The sequence below is a fragment of the Chiroxiphia lanceolata genome, chromosome 2, assembly GCF_009829145.1.
Source record: "Chiroxiphia lanceolata isolate bChiLan1 chromosome 2, bChiLan1.pri, whole genome shotgun sequence".
In the NCBI taxonomy this organism is placed as follows: domain Eukaryota; kingdom Metazoa; phylum Chordata; class Aves; order Passeriformes; family Pipridae; genus Chiroxiphia; species Chiroxiphia lanceolata.
The window spans coordinates 68,604,246-68,610,571 of NC_045638.1; positions in this window are offsets into that span (position 1 = coordinate 68,604,246).

The following is a 6,326-nucleotide window of genomic DNA, read 5'->3' on the forward strand; positions in this document are numbered from 1 at the left end:
GAAAACATTCGGCAATGATCTTATAAAGATACTTCATAAAAATCTGTAATGCAATTACAGACAAACCCTCCAGTTCTTGCAATTTCATAACCAAGGACTGTAACAAAAACCCTTAGGGATGGAGGGGGAATTTTCATTTCCTACTTGGTTTTCATTTGGCCCTTTTGGGTAAAGGAAGACAATATTCAGAGCCTATCATCACTGTTCATTTTATTGTGTTTTATTGCAGACCTATGTCTGCAAAGAAGGCAGCAGAGATTCTTTGAGCCTGCCATCAAAGATCCATATGAATATTTCACTGATATATTCTGTCTGGATAATAGAAGTAAAAGAGGCAATTAAACAGTCTCTGAGGACCACAGAGGCACAGCAGGGTGAAAGACAAGCTTTAGGATTAAGGCTTTAGGAGAATCCAGGGTAGAAACTAAGCTGAGAAGATGCTGTCTGACATTACTTGAGGCAGACCTGGTATCATGATTCTGTACTGAGTCCTTTAACTCAGAACTGTGTCACCAAAGGGTTAAAGGGTTTGCCTTCTGCTGGTCATGACAAGACACAGTTATGTTCTCTTTGCTGATGCCTTATGTCACTACAGGGCATTATGTCACTACAGGGTTTCCAGAGTGCTTCGCAGGGAGAGGCAGAGATGAATGTGCAGATATACCCCTTTCTCCCATTATCACACAGTACTTATTTCCACAGGCTACTGGTCTGATTAACTAATACTAGTTTCCAATTGTCAGTGTAAGAGAACTGTTAATTTTGTAAATGCCTTAATACTCTATACATAACCTAATAATTGCAAGAGCAAGAACTCCCTGAATACAACATAAACTGGGACTAAGAAGAAAAAGGATATCTTGTATCCAATGGCCCATTACATCCCCCCTCAGCTTTTAGGGATAATTTATATGCCATTTGTATCACAGTCACATGCAAAGGGCCACCACTGCAATATACTGAATCATAAAACAAATGGCAGTATTTTCTTTAGCACTGTTTAGATGGTAAGCATATGCTTGCAAGTATTGCACAAATCACACCATGGAAAACATTTTCAGATGAAAGCCCTGAGAAACCAATGGGCTGTACCTCTCAAACAGCACCTATATTATATATGTATAGGTTTAACCCTGGCTCTTTGAGAGGTAGATTTGTGATTGCTTGGGATAGACTACATTTCCTTTAAGGATGCTGTATCATGTTTCAATTTAAAACCAAACCAAACCAAAACCCCCCAAACAAGGCAATTTGCTTTCCTTTGAATTTTAGCTTGTTCTTGTATGCAAGAGGAAAAGAAAAAAGGATATATAAGAAAATCATAAGGAAAAGGATGGAGAGGCTAGGATATACAACATAAGAGTATCTGTGCAAACACTAAGCAGTTAACCTCCCTTGTCTTATTTTACATTGTGTCTGATGTGTGTACGTGGGCGTATGTATCTATCCTTTTCTTTTCCTGTTTCTCTCTCATTATCACTGATTGTCCCCAAAGTATATCTTCTTATATCAGGCTTGTAGGCAGTACCTTGTCTTTCATCTTTATATAACCATTCTCCCCCTCAGTTTTCAACACAGCAGCCTGTTTCTTCCTCTCAGCTCCCACATGGCAATCACCCCCTCTTTGCTATACGGCTATGGAGTCCCTCAATTCTCAGCACATACCCATATCTAACTTTTCATAAATTCAGGATTGTACCTGTTCAGCTTTTGTTCTGCTGGATTCTACTTGTGAGAAAATGTTCTGGGACTCCTTATATGCCCAAAGGAGAGATTTTAAGTAATACTATCTTATAACAAAAAATCTTATACATAATTTGTTTAGGGTATCATCTCATAAACTTGCTTTCCTTGAGTTTGGAAGATACACTGCTCTTTGTTGTTTCAAGATGACACATGTGAAATATAAATGGGACTGACCCAACATGGGTTGTAATTAGTGCTCTTTAAAACCTATAATCACAATTTTCATTTTAACTTGAAGATGGACGTGAGAGCATATGATAGCAGATATACATAAGAGTGCACATTCCTACTGATTAAATCGGCGTCTTTTTACACATATAATATCATCAGACACAGTCATAATACTATAACCTGCAGCATACATTCTAAAGGCCTATCTTGACTTTGTTTCCTCTTTTTTCTTCCTTCAGCTTTGTGCTTGTTTTATCCTTTCTCATTCAGAAGCTTTGTGTCTCCTCTCTAGCTTGAGAATGAAAAAGTATGAACACCAAAAACTCTGCAGGGAGTTCAGGAAAATCGCTATTACAATGTTGTTTCCTGCGGTTTTCATGGCTTCCTACACAGACAGAACCACAGAAATGGTGCAGAAACTAGGGCAATTCTTCCAGCTTTGCACTATACAGTATGTGGCTATGGGGAAGCTCACTTGTATGTCCAACAACAATAAAGCAATCCCTGTTGAATGAGAAAGGAGGAAGAAGCATTTTTCATTCCAGATATTCAAGGATTCACCTTACTATGGAGTTCAGCCTTTGTTTGTCTAGGGTCACTTCAGCTCCTTTGCAAAATGCAACTACCAACTTCTAACAATATTATTTTTATCTCATAAGCCTGTCAAAAGCACAATTTTTGCTATAGGTACGTTTTTCAAAACTAGTCACACAAGTGAAAAGTAATTATTATTATAATTTTTTTTCTTTCTTTCTAATCCACCTTTTCCTTTTGCTTCCTTCTCCCTCTTGCTCTCTATTTCCATTTGCTGAAGAAAGGGGAGAAAGCAGAAAACAACACAAGTCATGGGTTTTTCCTGGGTTCAGATACCCACTGTCTGCTGGACTATTTCTCTATCCAGCATCACCAGGGATTAGATAAAATACAGGATCCCTGGAAAGCATAGTCTAGGAGTTACATCTTTGAGCAACTAGTAACTAGGCAGTATGGTTATGCTCCTGCATGCTATCAGCCTGCAGATGTTACACAAGTAAACCAAAGGGGAGTGTCGATTATTCTGTACTCCTACTTTCATTACAGAATAGGAAGTAGCATAAGAAGACAATTTTCTTGCTGCGATTATGGGCGTTTGGGGAACATGCTGAGCTGGCCAAGGAATATGCAGGGATTATATAAATGGATCTGTCTGTCAGACATTTGCTGAGACAGAAGTTTTCTGCACTGGTTCAGCTAAAGATATGAAACTCAGAAAATTCAGTAATGCTCAATTAAAAATGAGCTTCTCTAAAGTATGGAGCAAATACTGTCAGACTGAGTACCTACCTGAACTTTCAACATGTTTTTGGCAGTGCTAAGGTGTGGCCCATCCATTCTCCCAACAGAGACTACACACACTCTCTGGAGGATCACTGCCAGCCTGCTATCATTGGTGAGCAAATCCATTCAGCTGCCTCCTCCTCACACGCAGCCACTGGAAACTGTAATCAAACTGGACAAGAGGAGAGAGCTCAAGTACCTTGAATTCCTTAAAATGTTATGAAGTGAGGCAGCTGGCTAGAGGGAAAGGGTATTTGTGTCTGTGCTGAGGAAAAGATCAAGAAGCTCACTCACCATTGGACATCAAAGAATCAATACAGGCAAGATGTTCTACAGGCAAGATGAACTCTATTTGTTCTGCTGCTCCGGGAACAATTTTTTTAGCATCTGTCTTAAAAGTGAGGGAACTTTCAACAACTGATGATAAACTTTGCTTAACCACTTTTACATTATTGGTGACTTTCATCTAGCTAAGTTATTACCATGGTGTTGTGCAGTGCATTTATCACTTCTGGGTTTATTCCCTTTTGCAGGTTTAATACAGTGTTTTACTACCAAAAAAAAAAAAGTCCAGGTTCTTTACTAAGAATGCAAATTTAAACTATTTCAGGCTGATATTTTTATTTTAGTTTTGAGGCATATTTTTTGCACCTTTTGTTCCTCAAAACACTTAAATAGCTCAACTAACATGGGAAACAGGTAAAAAAGTTATAATTTTTTGACAGCTTCTATCTACCAACTTCTGCTGTGTGCTAGCTTAGACAATGCTCAAATCTAAGATGCTAAAACCAGAACTAACACTCCTCAGAACATTTGTAAAATATTTTGAATCATAAAGACATTATATATACTTAAGTACTTTAGAAAAAAGAAAAGTGCATTTTCTGAAAGATTAGCTGTCAAATTTTACATTGCTTCAGTTTTCAATAAAAGGCTTTAGACCACTGCCAAACAGCAGTGGAAAGCTATGCTGATGCTAAGAGGGAACAGAGGAAATATTCACATAATAACTTAAAAGAATCCTCATTAAACAATCAAAACTCAAACACATAGAGGATATTGAGGTTTCATGTTTTTCCTCTGCTATGTGTAAGAAATAATACTTTATATTAAGTTACTTGTCATCTTAAAATGATTGAGCCTCATGTTTTCTGCATGGTTTAGTACTTTCAAAGTGGGACAAGTGATTATTTCTTACATAACAAACCATCTGCATGGATATAATTAAACATTTGCTCAGTTGTTTTTGATATTAAACCAGAAAAGGAATGTGTTTAAGAAGCATTTATCATGCAAAAGATGTCAAAATCAGCTGAAAATCCATCTATAATATCCTGGTTAGTTGCTAAGCTTTTGAAGGGGTCTTGAATAGATCTTGAATGTGATGCTGCATAACTCAGGTTGACATGGTAACATGCATAGTAAGGAAAAATCTCAGCTTTATTATCAAGTTCGTTTTAATTCCCTCCCCTTTTCATATGCTCCCTTCAGCTTCTGGAGAAAATGTATCTTAAGAGTCTCTGATTGTAACTCATAATTATTTGGCACAATTAAGATGGTGTACTAGTCTTTTATTTTGTAGGCAAGAGAATAGTAGCAGATCTATGAGATGAATCCCTAGCAGCATTTTTTTTTATGACCGTGTTAAATTTAGAGCTATTCTGAGAGAGATTAGGTGTATTACTTGGTTAAAGGGATATTTGCTATATTCGGAGTGATCCGGCAGCACCGTGCCTGAGGAAACAGGCAGAAAAGAAATTTTCTCAATGTAGGTATTCTAACATACATATAAGCTGTTAAGGGTCAATGACCACAGACATAGGTCCTGAAAACTCTTCTTGAGAAGACAAGGCCAGAAGAGCCAGAGCTTGAGAACACAGGCTGGAAGAATGATAGCAGGGTAAAAAAAGGACCCTGTAAGACAGAGAAAAATCAAGTTTGCAAGGACAAAACTGAGACATAGTCAACACTTCTGGTATATTTTGATAAAAACGAGGCTTCGTAGATGACCAACACAAAATTGTATGTCTTAAAGGAATATAAACATATCTTTAGATTGTTTTTTTGTTAAAAAAGATCTTTCTAAGAGCTTTATTTCTTCTGCAAAGCACACCATACTCCATACATTCCTTAATTATCTTCTGTGGATGGGAGAGCACTACAGATTGGTTTATGGTGTGGGATGTGTCTGGCACCTTATAACATGTGATTGAGGAGAGGGAGGAAGGGAGGGAAGGAAGTAACTACAGAGCTAGGATGTCATCTGAGGAACATGATAGACTAGGAAAGCAAAGTATTATACTGCATGAATGCATGAGGTACAGAAAGAGATAAAGAGGAGAGGCAGGATCTGTTTAATTGTGTGACACTTCACAGGTCTGCTGGATACCCAAAGGTACTCAAACTCATCCAACCTTTTCAGTAAGTTGTGGATGACAGAGTACTTCAGCTACGAGACTGACTGAGGGATAGGAGATTCCACAGAGGATAAATTAAGTCAGTGACCAAAAAAAACTTAGCTGAAGCTTTCCCTGCAACTTTGACATGGGTTACTCTTCAACTCCCGAAGTGACTTACTGCTTAGAAAAGTGAGCTATTACCATCACACTAGACAGCAGTGTTACAGAGTGAGAAATTAGTTCTTAAGCTTGTCACCTGGCTTTACAGGGAAACCTCAATTTACCATGGCAATATTGACATCACTGTGAGAGATTCTTACAATGGACATATAATTAAGGAACTAGAGATACTTGAAAAGGAACCTGACCAATGAAAGAACAGAAAAGATCTTCCTCTTCTGTGATAACTGTGTAATTAACAAGATTGAAAAATGGTCGAAACTAGCTTCTGTGAGAGCTTCTGGCTCCATAGAAGTTCCACATATCTATTTAATGTCTGATTCCTTCCACAGTGGCATTCCAGAGCATCAAAAAACAGTCAATTTTTTAAACTGAGAAGTAGGTTTTCTGTTGTTTAGATAATTCTAAATGTAATAACTCTGATAAAATTAAACTGAGGAAACAAAACAAGAATAATTGTTTGGAGGCAGTTCCCCTAGGCCTACATCACCCAAAAAGGAAGAAAAAAAGATA